Genomic DNA, 26,991 nt, shown 5'->3' on the forward strand with positions numbered 1-26,991 from the left:
CGCTAATTCATATGCATGTATCGAGGGTCGCACAGCTGGTTTGACTGCTCACAACCGCATGCCGCGCAAAGATAAGAGAACCTGCAGGGAGGGCATGTATGCTTCTTCCTAGATCTCGCTCACTGTGTTGTATGCCTCTGTTCTGCCGTGCTTTTGCTTGCTGCGTGCTGCACCTGTGCAAAGTTCGGACAAGCACTAGTCCTACGAAACAATACCATTTTACAGAAGAGTGGGGGTAGAAACTACCAACTGCAGAAATAGTTTCAGCTGCTAGTATACTGACGAAATGTTTGTATCACCACACGAATTCAGACAAATGGTTCGGTCGCTGGCAACGTGATGTCCATCAGCTGATCAGCCTTAATCAAAAACACTATGAACAGACAAACTTCCTCTGTAAAGAAATATAAGAGCGTTTAGATCACTAAACAGTACACAGTGCACAGTGCAACAAGTAATCAGGCTTTGCATTAAAGGCCTTGTAGTGCTGCTCTAACATCACAAGGATGGGATGGGCCAGCATCAATGTATACACATAGACCCTCACAAGGTAATTAATCAAGGGTTAAGCGCCAGAAAACTAAGCAGAGCGAACAAATCCGATAATGCTTTTCAACACGTCAACTCCCAACTTGTCTACGGAGTTGATACAATGCCGAAAGGCGATCTGAAATATCCTTCATTATCGGTCTTTCGTCCACGTGAAGGTTAAGACACACCACGGCAATTTTTGCCAGATTGTCAAGAAGCTCCAAATCTCCTGCCATTGCAATTTCCTTATCAAACAGCTTAGTTGATTTCCTCCCCATCTTGTGATTCTCAAGAAAATTACTTATTAAGCTGTTATTTTTAGCATGGGTGGCCTTCTTCCGAGTAAGGAGCTCCAACATGACTACTCCAAAACTGTAGACATCATTTTTTTCGGTTAGCAGGCCTGTTTTAAGATATACCGGATCCGTATAAGCCATGTCAGCAACAATTCTTCCGGTTCGTCTGTGGTCTGTCCCGGACATCCTTGTCATGCCAAAGTCTGAGATCTTTGGCATAAAATTGTCATCCAAGAGTATTTTTGCTGGTTTGAAATTGCCATGAAAGATTTTCCTAGGAAATGCTTTATGAATATAAGCTAGACCCTCTGATGATCCTTCCGCAATACGTAAACGCAAATCTAAGCTGAGAGGCACCTTGTTGCTGTGAAGAATGTCATCGAGGCTACCTTTGGAGACAAACTCATAGACTAGCATCGGGGTGTCAACTTCCAAGCAACAACCTAAAAACCTAACGATGTTTCTGTGAATGACCTGACTTTGGATGATGACTTCATTTACAAATTGATCTGTCGCTAGCACACGACCACTAGTCAACTTCCTTACTATGACGTGCAGATCAAAAACAAGTCCCCTGTAAACTTCTCCAAAGCCATCTTTTCCAATCAAATTCTTGTCCTTTAAAAATGACTTGAGCTCTCCCTTTTTGAAAATCTTAATAACTCTTAGATTCTCCAATGTAGGCCCACCGTACCGCACGTAGTTCCTGCGTGCTTTTGTGTTGAAGATGTCCAAATTGTTCAACCTGTAAAGCAAACCAGAGCTAGAGCTAGAAATGCTTGCACCTTGTGGTGGGATGAAATTTCGCTTTTTATCTTGCGCTACCCACTGATCACCTGGAACTTCTTCTCGACCTTGCTGCCATTGATCTTCTTTAGGTGTCCCAACATATTCTGCAAGTTCTTCTGTTTCAGCATGTTCCTTGATGTCCTTTCCAAGGTATTCAGTCGAAAGCTTTGCCATTATCTCTTGACAGTACTGTTCCTTTAGAAAACCAACATGTTGTTCAACTGATGAACTACTGGTGCCAGTTTCGACGATACTTGTCATATTATCAAACCTATTATTTATATGGTGAGCAACTGGTCTCTTCTTTGGGTTTGAGTCAATGCACTCCATCCCTATCTTAATGCATACTCTCACTTGCTCCAACTGTGTCTCCCATTGATCCGATCCCTCCAACCGATTCATCCAAGTCTTAACTACCTACAAAATTGCAACTATAAGTTAAGATCCAGATAGTAAACAATGACGACAAGTGATATATGGCTGAGAGAGAGAGAGAGAGAGAGAGAGAGAGAGAGATGCTGGAAATTCTAAAGCGGAAAGATATCAGCCATTATTATAACTTGAGCTATGTTGTGAAATGGATGTTATGTTTGTTCAAGCATAAGTACATTTCTCACATGTCCACTTAGATTGACCTAATGGGTAAGCACCCCCGAGTCGCTCCCGCGGGCGACTCCGGGCGCCTCCACCACTCCATCTCCTCGCCTCGGGCTCTCCTCCCTCGCCGCCGCCGCCGGCGTCGCCGGCCAAAGGCCACGTGGCGCAGGCGGCGGCAGGGCGTCTCCTCCCGCCCGCAGGTGGCCAACGTCGCGGGTTTCCCCCTCCTGCCCGTCAGCGTCGGGCAGCGAGCCTCCTCTGCTTCGGCTCCCTCCCCCTCCCCAGCGTCGTGATGGCCTGAAGGAGTGGCCCCCTCTCCTCCCTCCCCCCTCCAGCGACGGCTTGTGGGGCTCCAGGGAGGCGGGTTGCTCTGGCGGCGGATCTGGGTGGCTCTGCCCAGATCTGGTTGGTGGTGGTGGGGAAGGCTCGTAGCCCTGCTAAGGTGGTGGTGGTGCCGCCGGTGGCTATATGCTGCTCCGGTGGGGTGGTGGGGCTTCCGGTGGTGTTGGCCAGGGCGTGGACGCGCATGTTCTGTGGTGGTGGTTGGCGCTCCGGCGTGTGGCATCGGTGGTGCGTGTCCGGTGGCTCTGACGCTTGGAGCTCACCGGGCGACGTAGGTGGGCAGCGGCCGGGCATGGCCGTTGCTCTGGCCGTGGGCGGTGGCGCGGGGAGGTCCGGCGTTGGTGGTGGCCTCCCGGTTTTGTGGCGGCTTCATGGTGGCTTGGCGACTCTGACTGCGGTGGCGGCCGGCTTCTTTGGCGTCGGCTCGTCCGCGTTCGGATCGTGTCGACCTTCGCCCCATCTCCTCGTTGCCCGGTCACTACTTCCATCGAAGTGCTGGCCCTCTTCAAGCCGCGGTCCATCGCTTGTCTCGCGCTCGGTGCGGCAGGACCGAGCTCGTCTCGTGCACGGTGCAACAGCAGTGACCTCGTCCCCCTCACGGTGTCACAGGACTAAGCTCGTCTCATGCTCGGGGCTGCAGGACAGGCCGATGGATGCCAGTTCTGGCCGGCCTATTGGGTCTCGACGCTAGGGGTCGCCCAGGGGTGCGAAAGGTGGGACCTTTCCGCTTGTCTATTTGGTTGGGTTAGCGGCGGGTCTCGAGTGAGGTGGTTTGGTTTCTAGGTCTTGGAAGCCAGGGTGGCAGCCCTGGTAGTGGTAGCGCGGTGCTCGTGGGTAGAGTTTGTGGCTTAGTGCTGCCCGCTGGCCATGGCCGTGTGGGCGGCGTGGTAGCCGGGGTGTGGCATTGGGTGGCGGTGAGTGTTGGTCGGGGTGAAAACCTGTTCTTTCTTCGGACGAACCAGCGGCGACGAATCTTGTTCCCTCCTTGAAGGCGTTGACGCGGCTCTCATTGCCCGTCATGCGGCTCCAGGGGAAACTCTTATCTTCGGATCGGGCGGTGGCGGCGCTCCGGTGTCGTCATATGTGGCTTCATCTCTTCGTGGCGGTAGTGGTAGGGGTAGTGCTGCTGCGCTCAGTGCCTATGTATCATGTCCTGGGTGTGTGCGTGTGTTGTGGTGGCGTGCGTTTGTACTGGGTGATTGTTTGATCGGTGCTTTATATATAAAGCGAGGCGAGGGGGATGATATTTGGTTGGGTTCAGTGATCTTTTGGCGTACCCCCTCCTCACGCGACCCCCGCGTCGCCTTCCCCGGCGGCGGGGGAACCCTAGCCGCGTCGCCGTGGCCTCCTCCCCACCTCGTCCCACCTCCTCGCCGCCGCCTGAGGCAGCCGCCGGGCAAGCCCGGGGCGCCAAGGATGGTGGCGGCGGGGCCTCGGTAGCCCTGCCTCTGTGTGGGGAACCCCGGATCTGGAGCGGCGGCTCCATTGGCAAGGTACGGCCAGCTAGCAGCCATGCGGGCGGTGGATCTGGTGTCCCGGCCGCGCGGGCGGCGGGATCCGGTGGTCGTTGGCGGCCGACGGCGGTTTCTGTGGCGACCGGTGCGCATGATCTGGCGCCTCCCCTCCTCCCCTGTTCGGCGTGCGGGTCAGCCTGATCGGGCCGCGCTTCCTCTTGGTCGCCAATTCTGTACAGGAGGCGCTGCTGGTGGCAGGGATCTAGTTCGGGCGAAATCCCTAGCCGGCCTTGACCCGCCGCACCGACGGTGACGCCTGAGGACGCCGTTCCCCTCCTTGGAGGCGTCTGTATGGACTGATCTCCTCACTTCACCTTTCCCTAGGTATCCCGGGCAAAAGCCCTAACTTTTTTGGGTGGCGGAGGCGCTCACGGCGCCGTTCCCTTCTTGAAGGCGCCGCTTTGGGAACCTTGGGGTTGGGTGGCGCTTGTGGGTGGTGGACGACGGCGGTGGTGCGGCCCTATCTTAGCATGGATTTACGTTCGTTGCTTGGAGATGGAATCACGTAGGTGGAGATCGTCAGTTGGCGTCGTGGTGGCGTCAATGGCGGAGGACCTGCCAAGGCTCGCGTTGGTGGAGGTCGTTGTTTGGCGTCGTGGTGGCGTCGATGGCGGAGAACCTGCCAAGGTTATCACCTCAATCTGCTTTGAAGATGGACCAGTGGAAGACGGCGGCGATGACACATGTGAGTACGTCGGACCGGTTTGAGCCCCGGACCTGGCAGATGGCTCGGTCGGGACCTCCGGCTTTAGATGTTAGGCTTATGTGAGAGGTCTGGGTATGTGGCCCAGCTTGCATCCCTTCATCATTTGGATAGGAATAGCGGCAAATGTTGTCAAGATGGCAGATTCAGGCATATTATTATTCTACTTTATAAGATCCTCGAGAATAATTAATAAAATGGCCGCATGCATCTCCGAGATGCAAAGGCCGGGGATCATCCTCCTTTTTCAAAAAAAAGCGAGGCAAAAGCCTTTTTCGGTAATGGGTAAGCTGCTTGGTGTACGGAACACAACAAGGTACCCGTGTAAAGAGATATCGAGTTCAAGAATGGGCTACCAATTTAAAATAAAAATTGTACCCTACTTTAAGTACACATTAGACCTAAGAGATCCACAAGTGAGGAGAATCTTAAATCCTGGTCAATGAATCTGCACACAAATATATATTTGTGCCAAACGAAGAAGAGTTTCCAAGCGACTGGCTTACAGCGATACACATAGGTTCACAGTAGAAGCCCGGGTTTGCTCTTTATCAAGGCACCTTGATAGACCAAAATCAGCAATTTTGGATACCATGTGTTCATCTAGTAATATATTAGCAGGCTTCAGATCTAAGTGGAGTATGCGCTTCTGGTGAAGATGAAGTAAGCCCTCACATATTCCCTTGATTATCTGATAACGCTTTATCCATTCAAGTCCCTGAAAAGCATCTGCAGAGGAAATGGGTTTCATATTCCGTCCCTTGGATACTGATAATGTAATGTAAATCTACAAATGCCTAATCATCCAAATCATTTTAAGTGAGTTCTCTTTTAAGCTGTTATAACTTATCATCAAGGAGCTAATTAAGAATAGCGAATCCTGGCATATGCTTTCTTCCCTTAGGTATGTTTCTAGACTATAGTCCGAAGTCGACCGTTGACAGAATTTTTTCTTATTATTAAATATGTTGAGCCTAACATATGTCCATGCGGACCTTAACCTGCTATAGCAGGTTGCCTCTTCTTTCCACTAACTGGATTTTTTTCTCTCAAAAACCGCTTTTCTGCTGAATGCATTTACTCCAAGAAAGAAAAGAAAATTATTGCCCCCATTAGCCTTTTTAGGAAAAAAATCTTATACAACCGGGTCGCACGCACCCGAACATGAGACCCGCTCCAGCGCCTGACACCTCAAGAAACGAATCTCAAAGCAACCGTAAATCCCATTATATTTCCGACTTGAAGCCTTCCTGTTTACAAATCCCTAATCGCTTTTCCTTCGCCGGCGTCATGCTAGCTTTTTTTCGATAAAAGGGTCACATGGCCCCCATTTTCATTAAGAAAATATAAGTCTAGATACAACCACCACATCACTTTTTTCCATGAGACCTGATGCATCACCTCATCAACTGATAAGCAACCTACATCCTAGACATATAACCATATCTATAGCATGCCAAATCACCCACTACCGGAGAGAGAACAGACTTTTAAACATCTTTTACAATTTGCACATCAGCCAAAACAATAGGCAAGTCTAAAAACCAGAACATACTACAGAACCGCCCAATTTCATGCAGACACAAAACCCAGTCTTAGAGCAGAAGGATTCCACCCATATGTTCTTCTGTAGACTTCATTTGCTACCCGAGATAGCCTCTTGGAAACCTCCCTAAGCATTTTTTGCACACCTTTTCTCTGTAGAATCATCCATGAATCCAACAAAGAACACAGGGTAAATATTGCATTGATAGGATTTGAAAGGAGAACACGTTAAAAACAGGATTTGTTCCTTGTTTTCCAAAGTCCATATCAAAGCAGCAGCACCAATAGAAACAATAGCCCTATCCTTTCCAGAATAGGATGGTATCCAGTTTTGACAAAGATCAAAGAAAGACTTGTAGCAAATGAAACGCTAGCTCACTCGTTGTTGTCGTCGCCGCCGCCGCCGCCGCCGCTACTCTTCTACTCCCTCTGTCGCGGAAGCTCCGGTGCCCCGTCCCCATTACCCTCTCCTGTCGTCCACGACGACGCTCCTCGGTGCCCCCGGGATCTCGCCCATGGAGGCGCAACTCCTCTGCTCGCTGTATCGCTAGCCACCGGTGCTCCTTCCACGACCATCCTTCTCATCCGCCCCACTCGCAGCACCACCTACTGCTTGATTCTGTCGGCTGTGGCCTAGCTACTCGGCGTTGGAGTTGTTAGGGCATCTCCAGCCATTGGCCCCCTAGGGGGCGTCTAAAAGCGCCGCCTGGGGGTGAGCCGGCGCAAAAAATGGCCCTGGGGGCGAGTCGGTCCCCAGCCGTCGGCCCCCAGAGCACCCCCAGGCGCGTATTAAAAAAAACAAAGGACCGTTCGGCGAAGTTATGATAAAAACTAGTTAAATTTCGGTCAAACATGGCAAATTTCGGTGAAATTCGCAAAATTTCATTACATTAACCTAATCTAAAAAAGAAAGGGTTGAAGTCGTCGCCGCCGTCGCCGCCATTGTCGTCGTCGGCCTTCTCCTCCTTCACGCGGGCGCCCCTGCTGGACCCCTGCCCGGCGTCACCATGGCGGACTGGCGGCGGCGCGTCGTCGTCGTCGTCGTTGTCGCATAAGACGACGACGCCATCTTCAACGCGGCCGCGTCGGCGCTCCTCGAAGCGGCACAGGGCGGCGCGCTGGCGCTCCTTCTCCTTCTCCCGGCGCGCCTTCTCCATCGCAATGGAGTCCTGGCGCGCCCATTGATGCGGACATAGCTATCATAAAAACGTCTGTGAATATTTCACGGCAAATAAAAGACCAGGTACTTTTGTTCCTCGGTGCATGTGATTTAACTAATAAGAAGTTGATACTGCCTTCATGTTATGATCTGCTTGTACTCAGGAACAAAGGTGTTGAAGAGAGGACAAGAAAAGATTACAAGGATTTAGATGCATGCACACAATCAACCGAGGCATACATATTGCATGCTACGTGCTCAATGTTCCAAATACAAGACAAGAGAAAGAGGACCGGGCTTACTGGACTAGAGCCACGTACACACCAGCCCATCTCAGCCCATCTCATTAATTAATAATGAAGGGATTCGGTCACCTTGTGGGCTGGCGGTGATTCCTTAGACCGTACGTACCTGTCTATATTGGGCACGACTGCGCGCAGTACCGACCGGCGGCGCCATCTACAATAAATACTTAGCCTTTGTTAGGGTTTAGACTCGGGTTTTGTTTAGAGAAGTTTAGCTATATTGCTACTTTATTTGTCTTCGCTCGTAGCGGCTAGTGCGACCGTCAAGACATCCTATCGGAACCCCATCTTGTGAGATTAATCCCATCTATCATATTCGCAATTTTGAGATTGCTTGGCTATTATTTTCTTGCATGTTCTTCGATTTGCTTGCAGGAAAAATCCTTCGTGGATAGGTCGATCGCGCCGTTGGTTCGGTCGATAACACCGGGAGTTGGTTCAGCGATTGCCGTGGATATCAGTCGTGTACGGTTCTTCCTGTACGGTTGGTAGCCGGATCGTGAGGGTCAAATCCCACCCAAAAATCGTAGTTACCTCCCTCTCATCGAAAGATCGGGCCCCAGTTCACATCAAGTGGTATTAGTTTTCAGGTTCATCGGCGAGAGATTTACAGTTTTCTTAGATTAGATTAATTTTAATCCTACAACCCACAAAAAGCCAAAAAAAATTAGATTAGTTCATCCGCTGCACCAACCTTTTTAGCCTCTAGCAATTTTTGCATCTAGTATTTGTGTAGTTGAATTTTTGGTTGCATTCATCTAATACTAGTACTGGTCTAGATTAGTCCGAGAGCAAATTATCTACTAGATCGACTTTGTTTTTGTCCATCATATTTTCTGCCACATTAATCCATCCGCTGCGCACCGTGTACCTGATTTGCCAAGTTTACGTGTTTGTGGCATACGCGCCAACTGCACCTATACACCACGTCCCATCCGCCTTAGAAATTGCTCCGCTGCTGCCGCGTGCACGCCCCAGATTCCGGCCACTAGCCAGGGAACATCCCGAGAAGTTTTTCTGTTCATATCTTTTCTGCTTGCGCGTCACCCTAGCCTTCTGCCAACAACTTGTTTTTCATCACACATCAGTCTATCCAGCCACCGTGTGTACGCCTCAGCAAATTACGCCGACCCCACACGTCCACCTGTGCGCAGCTGCTCCCTCTGCTCCTTGGCGCCGCTTAACTGCTGTTTGCTTTGTGCATCGCTAGCCCGTGCTACTGTTAAACGTTTGGAGTTGCCTGCCTACGCATCTAACACTTCATTAATCTCCTATATCTCCAGTAGTACAATCAGGTCGCTTCTAGTAGCACACTCTGGTTTAATCCTGTTATCCTCTTATTACGTGTGTATACTTGTTGGTAACTGGCCTGGTCAAAGGAAAAAAAAAAGAAGAAAGAGCAAAAAAAAAGGAAAGAGCAAGAAAAAAAGAGAAATTTTTTTGAAAAAAAACAGAGAAGAAAAAGTAAGACAAAAAAGTTCAGGCCGGTTAGCATCTTTTGTTATATCTTTTATTGTCCAGAAACTTTACTTTGTTCGTATACGTGATATCTGTTGGACATTTTTCTGCTTTAGGTTTCCATATACTGCCATACCTCACTTATATCTAGCTATTTAGAGCATTCATATTTTCATCAGCTTCCACTCATTTGATTCAGTATCTGGGCTTAGATTGTTTTATCTCTTGCTAGTCAACTGCCAGCACTAGTTAGGAGTTTGAGCAATTATTCAACTTGCATTGCTTTTTGCTAAATTGTGCCACTAATATTGTGAGTTGAGAAATCTTTGCCAAGCTACACTTTTTCCTACCAATAAGTACAGGTCCCGACACTACTGATTCCTGGTTATCGCTCCATCCAATTTTCATCGGTCGTTTGAAGCCAACACCAACGCGTCGATCACCACCTGTTGCATTGGTAAGAACAAGTAAGAATTTGATACTAAGTTTGAGTGTGAGCGAATTTTGTCTACCACATCCTGTTAGTTGATAGGGATTATACATTGTTTTTTTTCTCTTTCGCTAACAATGGCACAGGATCAGCCCACACTTGAGGGACTCACTGCGGATGTTAAAGTCACCAGCGAGCGTCTCGCCCAACTTGAGGGTGCTCAGATTGTGGCAGAAGAGAGGCTCAAGGCCATCGAGGATGCACAAGGTGTTGCCAACACACAACTACAGGACATCTTGTTACGTTTGGACGAGCTGCGGACTACACCTCCCGTCAACAATAACGATGTTCCTCACAATTCCACGGGTGTTGTCGCTACTTCGCGAGCTCGACGTGTGCCCATGGGTCATCCACAGCACCCCGCTACTGCCACCGATGCTGCCACCATAAACCAGCACCCACAAATTCCTCCTCGCGTCCACGAGCGACATGGGGACAACTACGAGGATTATTCTGGTGACACCGAAGACGATCAAATGGTCAACCACCACAATGGCCGTGCTCATCGACAACTATGTTTCAACCGTCAAGGTATGGCACGAGGTCCACACAGGTATGATGTTCGAGATTATGACCACTCTAGTGCTAAAATTAAATTTACTATGCCTGCTTTCAATGGTAAATATAATCCAGATGTCTAACTTGATTGGGAACTTTCTGTTGAACAAAAATTTGCATGTCATGATATTCCTGAAAACCAACGAGTTAGGGCAGCCACTAGTGAATTTACAAACTTTGCTTCCATGTGGTGGAGTGAATATTGTCGTATTAATGCAAATAATATACCTACTTCTTGGGATGCTTTAAAATGAGCTATGCGACAACGTTATGTTCCTTCATATTATGCTCGTGATAAACTAAATGAATTGCAACGTTTAAAACAAGGTAGCAGTTCTGTAGAGGATTATTATCAAGAATTGCAAACTGGCTTAGTGCGATGTGGATTAGTTGAAACCGAAGATGCTATGATGGCTAGATTTTTAGGTGGTTTGAATCGTGATATTCAGGATATATTGGACTATAAGGAGTACAATTCTATTACTCGTTTGTTTCATTTTGCTTGTAAAGCTGAAAGGGAAGTACAGGGACGACACAACATGGGACGAGGTAACTTTTCTGCAGGTCGCCGCTCATCATGGACACCATCTTCTACTGTTTCGTCCACTAACAATGGTACACACCCATCAAGTTCAAAATCAGCTCCACAATCATCCGAGGCTTCGAAAGCAATTTCTCTAGCACCCACCACTTCGTCTGGACGCACAAGGGACATGAAGTGTCATATATGCAAAGGTGGCGGACACTTGATGAAGGACTGTCCAAATAAACGAACATTCATTGTGCGGGAAGATGGTGGGTACTCCTCTGGTAGTGATTTGGATGATGCTATGCTTGCCACTAATAATGCAGGTGACACTAAGGAGCATGACACGAAGGAGATACATATTAATGCTGATATGGCAGATCAGTACCCAAGCCTTGTAACCATGCGGGTACTTAGTGCCCAGGTGGGGCATGCCGAGTTAAATCAACGCCATAATCTTTTCCAAACTAAGTTTGTTGTCAAAGGGCACTCAGTTCGTGTGCTCATTGATGGTGGGAGCTGCAATAATTTGGCGAGTATAAATATGGTCGAGAAACTTTGCCTCACCACTACGAGACACCCCCATCCATATTACATCCAATGGTTCAACGACTGTGGTAAGTTGAAGGTAACACGTCGTGTGAGAGTCCATTTTACACTTGGTTCGTATCATGATTATGTTGACTGTGAAGTTGTACCTATGCAAGCTTGTTCTTTATTGTTAGGTCGACCTTAGCAATATGATAATAGTGTTATACATCATGGTAGAACAAATTCGTATAGTCTCATGTTTGAAGGAAAAAACATTAACTTGCTTTCTATGACCCCCGATGAAATTATAAATGATGAGAAAGCTAAATTAACGGATCGTACTACACATAGTATGCTTGCTATCAATTCTGAATTTTTCCATTGAGTGTTTCAACTTATGATCTGGACATACCGGGTGGTCAGAAAGTTCATTTGTGTCCCCATAATTTATATATAGACTCGACATGGGATACAATTTATGATGATGTTATGCTCCGCCATGAGAAAATTTATCACGATTTTCAGAATGGTGATATCACAAATTTATCACAGCCTCATGAGCTAACACCTATGAAAGAACATATACATGCTGCACCTACTTTTGCCTTGCGCTATGACGCATTTCAGGTAGACAAAAGTCGAGGATGACTTTGTTTTCAAGGAAGGGAGGATGATGCGGACATAGCTATCATAAAAACGTCTCTGAATATTTCACGGCAAATAAAAGACCATGTACTTTTGTTCCTCGGTGCATGTGATTTAACTAATAAGAAGTTGATACTGCCTTCATGTTATGATCTGCTTGTACTCAGGAACAAAGGTGTTGAAGAGAGGACAAGAGAAGATTACAAGGATATAGATGCATGCGCACAATCAACCGAGGCATACATATTGCATGCTACGTGCTCAATGTTCCAAATACAAGACAAGAGAAAGAGGACCGGGCTTAATGGACTAGAGCCACGTACACACCAGCCCATCTCAGCCCATCTCATTAATTAATAATGAAGGGATTCGGTCACCTTCTGGGCTGGCTGATGATTCCTTAGACCGTACGTACCTGTTCATATTGGGCACGACTGTGCGCAGTACCGACAGTTAACGGCGGCGCCATTTACAATAAATACTTAGCCTTTGTTAGGGTTTAGACCCGGGTTTTGTTTAGAGAAGTTTAGCTATATTGCTACTTTTATTTGTCTTCGCTCGTAGCGGCTAGTGCGACCGTCAAGACATCCTATCGGAACCCCATCTTGTGAGATTAATCCCATCTATCATATTCGCAATTTTGAGATTGCTTGGCTATTATTTTCTTGCATGTTCTTCGATTTGCTTGCAGGAAAAATCCTTCGTGGATAGGTCGATCGCGCCGTTGGTTCGGTCGATAACACCGGGAGTTGGTTCAGCGATTGCCGTGGATATCAGTCGTGTACGGTTCTTCCTGTACGGTTGGTAGCCGGATCGTGAGGGTCAAATCCCACCCAAAAATCGTAGTTACCTCCCTCTCATCGAAAGATCGGGCCCCAGTTCACATCACCCATTCTAGGGCCGCGTCGTCGTCGTCGAACTCCGCCTCCAACGGCGCCAGCCCCGGCTCCATCTTCGGCTTGACGAAGCGCGGAGGAGCCGACGAGGAGGGGGCGCGCTGGCCGCCCTCGTTGATGACGATGCCGACGCTGCGACTGCGCCGGCCGATTGGCGTCTCCGCCGCGGGCTCGGCCTTGACGCCGAGAAGCGCCGGAGAACCGGAGGAGTGGGAAGATGAGCGAGAGGAGGAAGACAAGGAGGATGCAAACCTCCTTGGCGCCCATGCGCGTCGGTGTTGCGACGGGGCGACCCCTGTCGCAGGATAGGTCAACGGCGGGTTGTTGCCGCCGTCGAGGTGCGTCAGCACGCCCTCCAGCGTGCGGCCCGGGACGCCCCACCACAGTTGGCGCCCCACGCTGTTCTTCACACCGCCGACCACTGGCGCGTCGTTGGTGGAGGCCAGGCGCTGCTGCTGGCGGCGCTGGAAGTACGCCGCCCAAGCCGCGTGATTGCCGGCGGCGTACTGGGAAGGGAGCGCTCGTCGTCGGTCAGGGAGGCGCGCGCGACCTCGACCTCCTCGGCGAAATACGTGGGCTTCGCTACGGCGTCGGGTAACGGGGTACAGGCACTCCCCCGTCGCTGAGCCGCCACCCCGTCGGCCCGGGGCTGAACTGATATACTATGATGACTGAAAGAGTGTGCAATAGCTCTAATGCCATTGTTCTAACAGTTCCGCGGATAAATATGCAAACTGTAAGTTCTTGGTGATCAGATAAGTTCGTTTCTGATGACATGCTAGGATAACATTCATTGACCACGGAGCAAAAAGAAAGTGCAGGGTTTGATGGTCCGTCCACACTGACGGATGACGGTCAACAGGATGACAAAAAGAAGATAGAAGGATTGAAGGAACAGCAAAACGATCAGCAGATCTCCGGCTCAATCTGCTGTTCTACAATCACATGCCTCGCATGGTAATCGTAAGGTTATGCCCAAATGACAAAGTTGAACTGTTGATCATATCAATGCAAATATCACAAGAGTGGACACCGCATACATTGCAAAATTCGCAAACTTTCATTCATACGCACATCAAATTCGTTTAGGCCACACAAAAAGAGCTACCTTTGTTCAGTTTTTTACAGCTTAAGTCAAGCACCAACAATATACAGGGAAAATTCTGATTGAGTCGTCTAGTGAACCCAGGCGGCGAGACGGAGCGAGGTTAGTAACACACTGGCGGCGGGAAGCTTGGCAGCAGCCAGGTGCGTGCAGCCAGCATAGTACGCCGACGGTGAAGTGGAGGCGCCCATGAGCATCGCTATTGCCGGCGGGCACAAGCAGCTGAAATATTCCGGTGGGAATGGAGCACCTCCAGCAAGGGGGCGCGCCCGACATCGAGGGGTATCCCTGGCGGCGATTCACACCGGCGGCTGGTAGTCTAGGTCGCGCGGGAAGGTGCTTCGAGGCCCGCGCCTCGTCGTCCATGGCGGCACGTGGCAGTTTTTTTCTCATAGAAGAGAGACGTCCAGAGGAGGAAGAGGGAATCGAGCGGCTCCTAATCAATAGATCCTACGGCGCTGGTCCGACCGCCCAGATTCACCGGCGCCTAGCACTCGCCTTGTTGGTTGCCCCACGTATTGTCGTAGTCCAGTATTATTTTAGGGAAGAAATAGGTTTTCATTTTTTTTGGGGCGTCGTGGTCCAGTTGAATGAGTAAAAGCTGGCCCCACCTTTCATATTTTTTTCGATTTGGTTGCCCAATGGCCCCGTGAAACCTAGATCGAGACTAGTTTTCCCCCAACCCAAACAAGCTTTTTTTTGTTGAGGAAAACCCAAACGAGCTTTGCAACACTTACAGGCAAGCTTCACGGGATTGCAAGTTACTGGATGACGTGACAATAATTGACTGGGCATCACCGTGCCCCACAATTGAAATTCACGAAGGGAGATGGATTATCTGGGACACGTATGCCTGTAAGTGCAGCCCGTGGGGGTGCAGTCTGTAAGTGTAGACTGTAGAGTTTTTCGAACCCAAACCTATCCCACAACCATCTTCCTTGCCCCTTGGCCGCCGCCGCCCCACAATCCTACCGGGCGGCGCCACCGCAAGCTGGTTGCTGCTCCTCCCCTCCTCCCCTCGTTGCTGGCTCCTCCCCTGGTTGCTGCTCCTTTGGTTGCTGGCCTGCTGCTGCTCCACCCCTGGTTGCCGGCCTGCTGCTGCTCCTCCCCTGGTTGCCACCGGCTGCTGCTGGTCTGCTCATGTCGACTAGTCAAGAGTCGCTATACCCCAGAACGTCTCGTCGACTCGAAAACATTGATGAATACAACTGTGAACTAGCAAGATACTAACTTCACGATCTTTAACATGGTGTTGCCTCCTTTGAGTAATAGGCCACCTTCCTTGACAGGCCATTGGATCAGAATGAGTAGACGGTTAAAACTAGTTTGAGAGCATCTTGAAATTTTTAAATAGCTGTAATGACATTCGATAAAAATAAATAGAAATAGACGGTGCGATCATTACCATTAACTAGTTGAGTGCCCGCGCGTTGCCACGGACTTATGATATTATGTACATATACATTATTTAGTGTCAACATACACGTAGAACACAATATCAATACAGTCTCTCACTATGTCAGAAACCCTTGCATGTTTTTTTTTCATTTTTTGTTCCCCAAAAACAACCTGCCCCTTGCTTCCCAATCCCTCTCCATTTACTGTCATCTCTACCTTCAACTATGTTGATGTTCCCTCCTTGTTATAGTTCTCGATCATGCTACCGCCAGTTATGTGCTTGCATTCTTCAACTATTGAGGTGGTTCCGATCATCCAATTCGGCTCCAAGAAGCACGTGCTCCCGCGGACCAAAAATGTTGTTCTTTTCTAGTTAAAAATCTGAAAGAAAAAAATCATAGTTGTGCCAAAAGAAAAAACAAGTTCAATACCTAATGTATTACACTTAATTTAAAATTTTCACTAACGAAGCACCCTTGACCCGTTTCGCATGAAAATGAGTGAATTCTGGTTTTTACCCTCTATTTTGATGTTTTTGACACTAATTACCCTATTTAGCAGGATTTCATCCATTTTACCCCATTTAGCAAAAGTTTTGCCACAATTTACCCATTTTAAAATTTTGCGAGCATTCTGATGAGCAGGTCCCAATTGTTAGGTCCACCTAGCATGCCCCATCAACAGTTTTTACCTACCTATTTTTCTCCACGTTGAACCAGTCCTCGCAGCTTCGCTCGACTGGGCTGGCCTGATATGATCGCCAGAGCAGGTCACTCGCGTCCAACGCACAAGGCGTAAGTTGGGCCGCACCACTCTGGCCTCCAATATTCATAGCACACATTGTTCGCCTTCCTTCGAATCACACACACGCTGCAAACAAAGAAAAAAAAGGATTTCAACAATATTCAAAATGGTGAAAAAACTTTAAATCAATGTACGTCAGTTATAGATGGGTGATATGTATACACGTGATCTTCTAATAAGCATTTTAATTCTGTCTGAATCAAACACCTCACCGGCCAATGCATGAGTCAGGAAAACTTCATAATACACATATGATGGAGATGGTCAAAATCATGTGGAATGGGGTACGACATGAGGGCTTGCTTGTTCACCAACCTCGCTGATTTGTTGGACGAGCGGCCCCCATAGATCTGCAACCGAGCACAACCTGATGGGGGCATGTACATGGACGCGCCCACGCCGACGTCGGCGAGCTTGATGGAGCCGGATTACATGGGGTCATTTCTTGCCTTGATGTCGCGCCCAGACGTCGGCGAGATTGACGGAGCCGGATTCCACGGGGTCATTTCTTGCCTTGATGTCACGACCATATATAACGCCGCTCGAGGAGGTATGAAATCACGCCGCTACCGTTGCCTGACAATCCCTAACCATAAGTTCGAGCGAGCCTGACGGGTACGTGAGGGCAGAAGCTTGGACGGGCGATGCAATCTATTAGGCGTGAGTAAGGAGCGTGGTCGACTCAGGCATTATGCGTTGGACGAGACGCAAGTGACCTCCATCGGGCCGGTCCGGTCAGGAGAAGCCGTGAGGACTGGTTCACGAGAGAGAAAAATAAGCAGGAAAAAACCATCGATGTGGCATGCCAGCTAGACTTCACAATTGGGACCTGTCTGCCAGAACACTCATGAAATTTTAAACAGGGTAAATCGTGGCAGAACTTTTGTTAAATGGGGTAAAATGGATGAAATTTTGCTAAATGGGGTAAGTAGTGTCAAAAATGTCAAAATATGGGGTAAAAACCGGAATTCACTCCATGAAAATTGTCAAGCATGCTTGTTAAACTAATATGAACATGTAAAAAAACAGATATTTTTAACTGATTGTTCATTTGAGAGCCTATGCTCCCCAAAGCCAAATCAACCCTCCGTATGTGACATAGAACCTTAATGGGATTTATGCTACATATTCAGCATCACAGTGAAAATTAGTTTTTTTTGCGCCATCCAGGATTGAGTCATGTTCTCTTGTCTTTCTCCATCTCCTTGCGATAGTTGTCTGTGCACATCCTCTAGTCGGCTTGGTGGCTGCCCTTCATCAAGTCACATTCCCATCTCCTTGTGGCAATGGTTTTCAAAAGAGTACGTTCCCATATTACATATGTGAAAGATATATTTACAAGGGAGTAGATATACCAAATAAGAAACAACTACTTTGTTGATTCTCATCCATGAACTCACAGAATCAACTCCGCCGAGATAGCTATGGGATTCCAACAGTATATAGAAAACCCGGGTTGCTAAATCTTAGTCGATCAAGTCTCAGTCGATGCTATATTCGTAAGACTTACATGAGATCCGTGCAAAAAAAAAATCTTTACTTTTTTCTATCTTCTTTTTATATGCTCTGTCACTTGAATGCGATTTTAGTTAAGTCTCAGTCGACTGAGATAGCCACACCCATAGAAAAAACACAACCATATAAAAAAAGGAACTGTTTGCATACCAAATTTCCATTCAAAATATCGAGAAATGATAAAATAAAATCAACGGGAGGGGAGGGGGGGACAAAAAAATTAATCCAATAAAGAAGCTACTTTTACAAAGCAGTCAACCAAATATTGCCTCATTGTGCCACACACCCTTCACTGATCGGTCTCCTATGCAGTACCTTTTGGGATTTCTGGTTCCATTCTTCTGGGAGTGTTGCTGCCATGTTCCTTTGAGATAATATTACTCAAAGCTGTAGGGGTAGTCTGATATATAGAGCCAAAATCACATGATTCGATTTGCGTGCTTAGGCATGCATAATCATGTGCACAATCCTGGAACTAAGATCAGTTTTCTCGTACGAGAGTAAGCAATTCACTTCTATGACACACTAACAATAAACCAACACTACATTTTGTGGTCTGTGGGGACAGCCCAAAGTTATCATAGAATCATGCTCTAACTACCATCATGCTGGTATATACAGTCTACAACATGTATATGGACTTGTAGTGAGGATGCTAAAAGGAATAACTACCATCATGTTCTGAAGCGGGAGGCCGCCACCACCGCTGCTGACAAGAAATCGGGATTGTGATGCGGTGTCAGCGACGACTTGCACGGCTCGACGGTGTTGGAGACCAGCGAGTACTCGGTGAGAGTCTGCGGCAGGAGCTGTCTCGGATACCGTCGGCGATAGCACACCAGCGGAGCGGAGTAGCGGGAAGGGCCAGAGACGACAGGGCAATGAACGCACGCGTGGACGCATCCGAGCGCTCCCCGGTGCCAACAAGTGGAAGTAGAGTGCGTGCACCGGTGCACGCATCCGAGGTCTCCCGGTGCCAGCAAGCGAAAGTAGAGCGCGTGCACGCATCCAAGGCCCCTCGGTTCCAGCAAATGGAAGTAGAGCGATGCAGCTGAGAGACACATCAAGAATTCAAGGTTATACGGGACGTGGAGGAGTGCGATTCCACCGCCGTGATGTGCGAGCCAGCGCAGGAGTCGACGACCAAACGAAGGCGAAAGCGAAGCATGTCTTCATCGGCTGCACCTGCTGCTAATCAGGCGTCACTTGGGGCTATATCTGCTGTCAGAATAGTACACATTAGAAGTATATATCTCCTTACCTCTCACACATCTTCGACCTGTGGCCGCTGGAGGCCCGAGCAGTGCTGCTGAAGACAGTACTAGGAAAAGGCCTACTAATGACGCACTGATTTTGCCTACTAATGGTGCATTATCAATGCACCATTAGTAGCACACCACTAGTATATCTTACTAATGGCGCATCATAGATGTGCCATTAGTATCTGGTATACTAATGGGGCATCAACTAGTGCGCCATTAGTATGTAACAGCATGCGTCATTAGTGTGCCTCCCGGGGGGCCATACATAAGCATGACTTTGTCATACTAATGGCGCATTCTCTGTTGACACGCCATTAGTATCCTTTGGCATACTAATGACGCACCTGGTGGTGATGCGCCATTAGTATGAATATTTGGTTTTTTTTCCTTTTCTGATTTTTGTGCAGGTTACAAAATATATTATTAGACAGAATATAAAATATATTATTAGACAGAATATAGACAGCAGCACACAGCAACATTAGATTCATCGAATACAATAGAAGATTAGTCTCCGAATACAATTCATCATATTAGTCTCCGAATTCAAAAGACCGAACAAAGATAAAACATTACAAGTCTCAAGACCGCAAGTATCGAGTTTGTCGGAAGTAATACTAATCCTAACAAGTCCTACTAATCATCATCATACAACTTCTACTCGTTATTCATAACAAGTCATACGATCATCATCTTGATAGTCTTCGAACCAACCCTACTTAATTGTTCTTAGCACATGATCATCAGTATTAGGCAGGACCTAAATACCCTATTTAAGCTAAAATGGCATAAAACAATATAGACCCTGACTCTCCATTATGGAGAATGGAGAACATCCTGTCTCCAATTCTTGCGCTTCGCTTCCTTTTGCTTCCAAGAAGCTACTTACGACTGTCCAAACATTTTTTTCATCCTCTGATTTTCATGTCTCCACTTCTTTTAGAAATTTCATATGGACAGTTGAGATTCGTAGGACGACCTGGCTGTATGTTCAAAACATTAACACTACCTTTCAGATACATCATATGAGGCACACAATTCTCTGGGATTATCTGTTGAAAAACATAGTAATAACTTCATAGTTAGCAATGATGTACTAGTTTTAGAAGTATGCAAAAGATGCACGGATGTCGTAATAGTAAAATTCTTACCAGGGTATCTCCATGGTAGTTACCGTAGTTGAACACATGCACTAGTGGCACGTATTTACCATAATGTTGAGGAGTTTGATTGTAGATATTGTAATTCTCAATGTTAGTACAAAATCCGACCAAATGATTTTTCTCCTTGTAAGTTGTTAATTCGGAGCCATCGGTGTAGTGGGTTTTGTCTACCATCTCCCGCACATTCTTTGAACAATAAAAATAAGCTGTCAATGGAAATAAGCTGTCAACTATTTTGAAATAAACAATATAAATTAGCTAATAACTATGTTTGAGAAACTCACATAGCGGTAAACTGGAGGCGTATCAACAAGGACCCAAATGTCCATATTGTCTTGGTTGATGTCAGGATTACCAAGATCCATGGTGATAAGCATACCCTCATCAAAACCATACATCTTGCAAAATGCTTCCCAATTTTTGCAACCAAAATGGGTTACGCTCTCAGAATTATATAGATTTACTTCAAAGTCCACATCGTGATGAGTCCTTAAGTGAATTTTCTTTGTTTCAGAAATTTTATGGTCTTCAAAATCCATCCTCTCCAAGACATAGCGTCTTGCATGGCATGGGATAAGCTATACTCGAATTGTAAAAGATGAAAATTACACGTTGAAATAGTTGAAGTCATGCTTAATTATGAAAATAACACTTGTCGTCGTTGTGTACCGTTTCAACTTCGAAGGTCTCCTCGAGCTTAATGCTGAAGCGCCGATCATCGTCCAGGTGAGGCATGTCGCACAGACCTCGATCGTCGTGGCACCAGTCGCACTCCGCCGGGAGACTTTCGTCGTCCGATGATGATGACGACATATCCTGGGACAGCTCCCAGAATTGCTTGCCGCCCGAACCACCGGCCTCATCGTTGTGGGCCATGTTTCGCTCTAAATAGGAAAAAAGTTTGGTCAAAAAGTTGGTTATTGTCAAGGAACAAGATCATGGTCTCATCATTTAGGGTTTGTCGACACCGAGGCACCCTAAAAGCCTAAGCTTTCATCATTTAGGGTTTGTCGACGCCGAGGCACCCTAAAAGCCTAAGCGTACATCATTTAGGTTCTCATCGACACTGAGGCATCCGGGGTAGCCAAGTTAAGTTTTCATCATTTAGGGTTTATCGATGCCGAGGCACCCTAGGTTGGGCCTAATCACTTGGCACTAATCACTTGGCTCTATTGCCACCTAGGTCGACGCCGAGGCACCCTAAAAGCCTAAACTTTCATCATTTAGGTTTTTATCGATACCAAGGCACCCTAAAAGCCAAGGTTTAATCATTTAGGGTTTGTCGACGCTAAGGCACCCTAAAAGCCTAAGCTTTCATCATTTAGGGCCGGGGTATATTAGTACTTAATCAAGTAGCAGATGGTCTAACTAAGGGTTTTGGAGTCAAGGAACATAATTTAGCTTGTAACAAAAGATGGGAATGATATCTATCTATCACCAATCTTGACTGGGAGTGTTGGGCTGAGCATAACAGGGTGATAATGAAGCATTAGTAGATTGCATCTTACATGTCCAGCTCTAATTTCTCGTGGCTTTTTGTCCCACTGATTGGATATATATTGCATGTACACAGAATATCTCAGATAGAGGAATACAGCTAGTTTCCAATAATTGCCAAGGAACAATTTTGGAAATCTACAGATTAAGTACTAAGATACCCCGGCCCATGCATTAGTCGTAAGTACCCTATATGCCCTATTTTTAGCAAAGTCATGCTAAAATTCATGGAAAATTTCAGCATGACCTTTGCTGAAAATGAGACATATGGAGTACCCGAATTTGCCGGAACGGAAGTTAGTCGACATTCCGGCAAACTCAAGGGCCTCTCGGGGTACCTGCAAAATCATTGAGTAGGAAACCCCCAACAGCACCCGAAGTATATGTAACAAAAAACAGGTGACAAAACTTGCACACCCCTCTCCGCTTAACGAGGCATGGAAACAGTGCCAGGACAGCAACCAAACACTGTCCAAGCACAGTTTAGGGAGGCTCCAAGCCAGACACGATTCAGTGTGGACACTATCCAAAAAGACCCTAAATGACTGGGGATACTTGTAAAAACTTAGTTTAGCTCCTTTCACACATAGATAAGCAGTTGGGAAAAAGACACAATTTCCTGTAAGAACTTGAAAAAGAAACTACGCCATATGTACTTCAAGACTTCAAGTATATAGCCATAAAAAATAGTTCATGCATGTATGAGCCGTGGATCGTGCTGTTTGCGAAAAGAGTAAACCCATAGGGGTCAACTTACCTGTTATTTCAGGCTAATTGTATTAAAATTTCAAGCAACTACAATGAGACATGTAAAAAAAGTGATATCTCTCTCTTTTGCTATCTCTCTCTTGCAAAAAAGTGCAGTTCCTTTAAAGTTTCAAATTTGCACTTGCATTGCATTTAAACATGCCCATTGGTTGTGGGTGAACCATTCAGAACAATCAGCCATGGCAATGTCACATTTCAGCACCAAAGTGGCTTGCACTTCTTTTTAGTTAAACTTTTTTTAATAGACAAACAACCAAATGCTCAGAACTACTACTACTACCACTAGATCATTTTCCTCTAGAACAGAACCAAACATTTTTTAATATAAAAATACGCAGTTCAAAGATTTTGGCACAAGAAGTCCAGTTCATGTCGTACCATCAGTGCTTGAAGATCGAAGTTGTAGTTGTGAGCACTTGCAGATTCTTCAGCAGTTAAGCCACGGTAAAATGAATCCTACAAAACTAAAGGCCATACTGAAAATCAAGCATGATTCTACTGCAGGATCCCTAGCAGGCTCGTAAAGCAAAGCATTTCCAATCGCAGAAGAGGAGTACTGGAGGAAGGATGCGCGTACACTTGAGGGAGGCGGTGTACTGGGGGAAGCAGGAGGAGTCGGATCCGGGCCGCGCTGGGGTAGGGCCGGAGTTGAGGTGGAGCTCGAACGAATCCTCCAAGACGGCGTAGCGGAGCTTGGCGCAGCTCCTAGGCACGACGACGGAGCACGGGGTGGTCGGTGGCCGAGGTGACGCGCGGTGGCCGCACTAGGGGAGGCGGGGGCCGCGGAGGGTTCGGCCGGCTGGGCGCGCCGCGGCGGAGGGCCGGCAGCGGCGGCAGGGGCAGCGCAAGACCACAGTGACGGCGGCGTCGCCGACGGTGTGTAGGCGCGGCGGACGGAGGGGGCGGAGCAAGGGGGCGGCGGCGTAGGGTTGGGGTCGAGTGCGGGATCTGGTGAGGAAGGGAGGGAGGCCACAGTGCGAGGGGAATAGGTGGAGTGGGGGAGGGTTAGCAATGGCGCACCTCCCCCTAGTGCGCCATAAGTACGACGATTCTAATGGCGCACCTCCCCCTGGTGCGCCATTAGAATTTTGTTTCAATTACTAGCCCGACTAGTCAGGTTATATTCCACCTAACCCTATCTCCATTAGAACACGCCCACTAGCCTGACTGGTCAGCATGCAGCACACACACTAGGAGGTCCTGGGTTAGATTCCCAGGCTCCCCAATTTTTGTTTTTATGCATTTAAAATGTTGTTTGATATTTATTTGTGTTTAAATATGTTCAAACTTGTTTAAATCATGACAGTAATATTTTTTTATAAAAACAGTAATAATTTTTTAAAAAATATCATCAAATTTGTTATTTGAAAATATTTATGAATATGAAAAAATATCATCAAATTTATTATTTGAAAATATCATCAAAAAATTTATTTGAAAATATAATCAAATTTATTTTTTTGTAATTTTAGTTGCATTCATTTGTGACGATGGAGCGGGCCGAGGAGGGTGCTGGGGAGAGGGTGCGGTGGATCGTCGGCGACGGTGGAGTGGGGGAGGGTGCGGGCCGGGGGTCGGCGGCGGCGGCCGGTGGAGCGGGGAAGGGTAATAGTTTAAACTAGTAAAAAATATAAATATATATATTAATGACGCACTGTGTAATAGTGCGCCATTGTTAGTTTAAACTAGTAATGGCGCACTGTGAAGCGGTGCACCATTAATAGTTTTGCAAAAAAAAGAATAAGAAAAAAATTACAGTAATGGCGCACCAGGCAGAACTAGTAATGGCGCATTGTCGACCTGATGCGCCATTAGTATGTATGGAAAAATGGAAAAAAAAATTAATACTAGTGGCGCACCCTGTTTCTGGTGCGCCATTAGTGTCTTCCACACTAATGGTGCATCACCAACAGGTGAGCCATTAGTATATAGTAGTGGCGCACTACTTCCCTGGTGCGCCATTAGTATCAATCCTATCTATAGCCCTTTTCCTAGTAGTGAGAAGCTCCTCCTCGCAGCATCTGGCTCCTCCTCCGAGCTCCTTGTCACCGCCGCGATCACCCACGCTCTCGCTGTCGGATAGTTCGATGTCGCAGTCACCCACGATGAGGCTGACGTCGCCCCGACGCACCGACGCCCCTCGCCCCCTCCGTCGTCGGCTGCTGCGCGGCCTTGCTGCTCTTGCCGGCGATGCCATTGCCACACTCTCCCGCGAAACCGCACGCTAGGCTATCTTTTTTTTAAACTTACTATAGGCCATCTTTGAGGAGATTGGATCGGGAGACTGGATCGTAAGAGAGGGGTGCGGGATATGGGGGCGTGGGAGGTTGGTTTGTTTTTCGTTTTTTAGCAGAACGTGGGTGCGGTGGGTTGGTTTTCCAGTTTTTTCTTATCGCATGATCCTGAGTTTTTTTGTCGACGGTTGTCGTAGATGGGAAGGTGATCGAACCATCACAACGTTCGATCCTCTTTTAATAGTAGAGATATATTTATCAAGACTTCCATTTGATGCAAACTCAAAACATAGCAACCAGTTCCGCGCGCACCTCAGCCATGACAAACTTCCCTTCGTGGTTTGCAGGTATCCCGTGCGTGTCAGAACAATATCCCAGGAAACGCACTATGTTTTTGTGCTTGGCCTTCACTAAGCACTCAACCTCTTTATGGAATTTATTCTCATGCACACCAAATGTTTTGGACAACTTCTTCACAGCGACCACCCCCTTTCCCACCATTCCCTACGGTGACAACATGTATTACTTGTCTGCATGTGTGTGGTGGTGATCAGATCAGGAGTGTGACAACTTATTAGCGGTAATTCGTACCTTATAAACAACCACAAACCCACCGCTGCCAATTCGCTGATCATCGGAGGAACAGTTTGTGATGTCTTCTAAAAGGGATAACGGTAGGTACGTCGGCTCTGCACTTCCATCAAGCAGCATGCGCTCTAGGTCAACTTTGTGTCGGACACTCATTTCGCCATCCATTCGCAATCAATGCCACGGTGCAGTACCTTCAAAAGAAGAGCAATATATGCCATTGTTTTGAGTCCACCAACCATATACTCGATTGCATAAGTAACCATGAAGCAGAGAAGAATAAAGATCACATATATGCATGCATCTCACATCCACCTTAGCCAGTGAACTACTGAAGTATCATAACACACAACTATTTTGCTCATTCGTGTGTTTGAATCCTAATATGTTTAGGAAGCAAGTCACCACTTCATGAACAGTTTGTTTGATTTCAATTGCCTAGCATAATATGGATTGACCGAGTCGATGATTTAATCACCGAAACCTGCAATACAAGGTCATAGATCTGCCGTGGAGCCTAGCAATTTTCTTGTCTGGCTTCGATTTTGTTCAAGGATAATAATTAGTTAGCGATTTAGAAGCACATCAGTCGGGAATAGAGCAGATCTAGCCTGGTTTGGAATAAAAAGGAGGTAGGCCAAAAGCCAAAACACTATGGATGCAGTATGGTGGATGCTGAACTAATAGAGGCAATCATCTCAGAACGGATCTTATCTCAGAAACTAAGGGAGGGAGAAGAGACGAGATGTACATAAACATACCACGGCACTGTACAACCCCGCCGGAGGGTGAGCAAAGCAGAGGAGCGGAGATGGAGCGGATCTGGATCACGACGGCCCGAGGAAGAAGACGAGGACGACGACCCCAGCGTTAATGCTTGATGGCAGAGCGTAGATGCCCTCCTGGCCATATTATTGCGTGCTGCAGTACAGCAAGTTGAGCTGCAATCAAACTTACTACTTACTTTGACTGGGCAGCTCGGCGCCGCTGCCTTGGTTCGCCGTCGGCGTTGCTCCTCCGGTCCGCTGCCAGCGCCGCCGCCGCGCACGGCAACCCCGCCGATCCGCTCCACCCCGTGAGGGAGGATGGACGCGAGGTAGGCCGTGGCGGAGAGCCGGGGAGAGAGCCTGCCTCTCCAAGGCCACTACAGTGCCAACGCCCAGAACGTGCCTCTCCAAGGCCATGCAGACTCAATTAGCCCCCGCGAGTAACGTGTTCCACTCATGTTCCAAGTCACTTTATTCTAAAAAAAAGTTCCATGTCACTTTTTTTATTTTACCTTTGCTTCTATGTCACTTTTTTTATGTCCTGCTCAAAAAGAAAAAGAAAAGGTTTTCTTGTGCATAGTGAGTGAAGTAGAAAAATACTTCTGCCAGAAAGCAGGGGAAGGAAGCAAGCACTACACGATCTGAATACTCGTGGTACACATTACACACACGACTAGAGTGATTAGATTGTGACTACATGCAGAGTTCGTGCATGCAGAGCTTCTCCGCCATTCGCATGGACTCGGTGACCGGTCGGCGGCGGCGGCGAGCTCCATGAACTTCTCCTCCCTGCGGAACCGTTCCCTTTTTCCGGTTTGGCTCGGGAGGCAGGAGCGGTGATGGTCTTACCGAAACCCTGCAGAGATTCTGGATGAAATGAATTACCCGAAAATATGGCCGTGGTTTGCCTGAAGAGAGTCAACACTGCACCGAAACTCTGCACAGAAGCACTAGCTGGTGGTAGTCCTAGTAGGTAACAACAAGTGGTACTTCACAACACATGGG

General features: G+C 47.4%; 1 pseudogene; it reads right to left on the minus strand.

Moving 5' to 3' along the window:
• Positions 1–360: 360 nt before the first annotated feature.
• LOC125516392 lies at positions 361–26,991 on the minus strand (annotated as a pseudogene).

This window comes from Triticum urartu, chromosome 6 (genome assembly GCF_003073215.2).
Source record: "Triticum urartu cultivar G1812 chromosome 6, Tu2.1, whole genome shotgun sequence".
In the NCBI taxonomy this organism is placed as follows: Eukaryota; Viridiplantae; Streptophyta; class Magnoliopsida; order Poales; family Poaceae; genus Triticum; species Triticum urartu.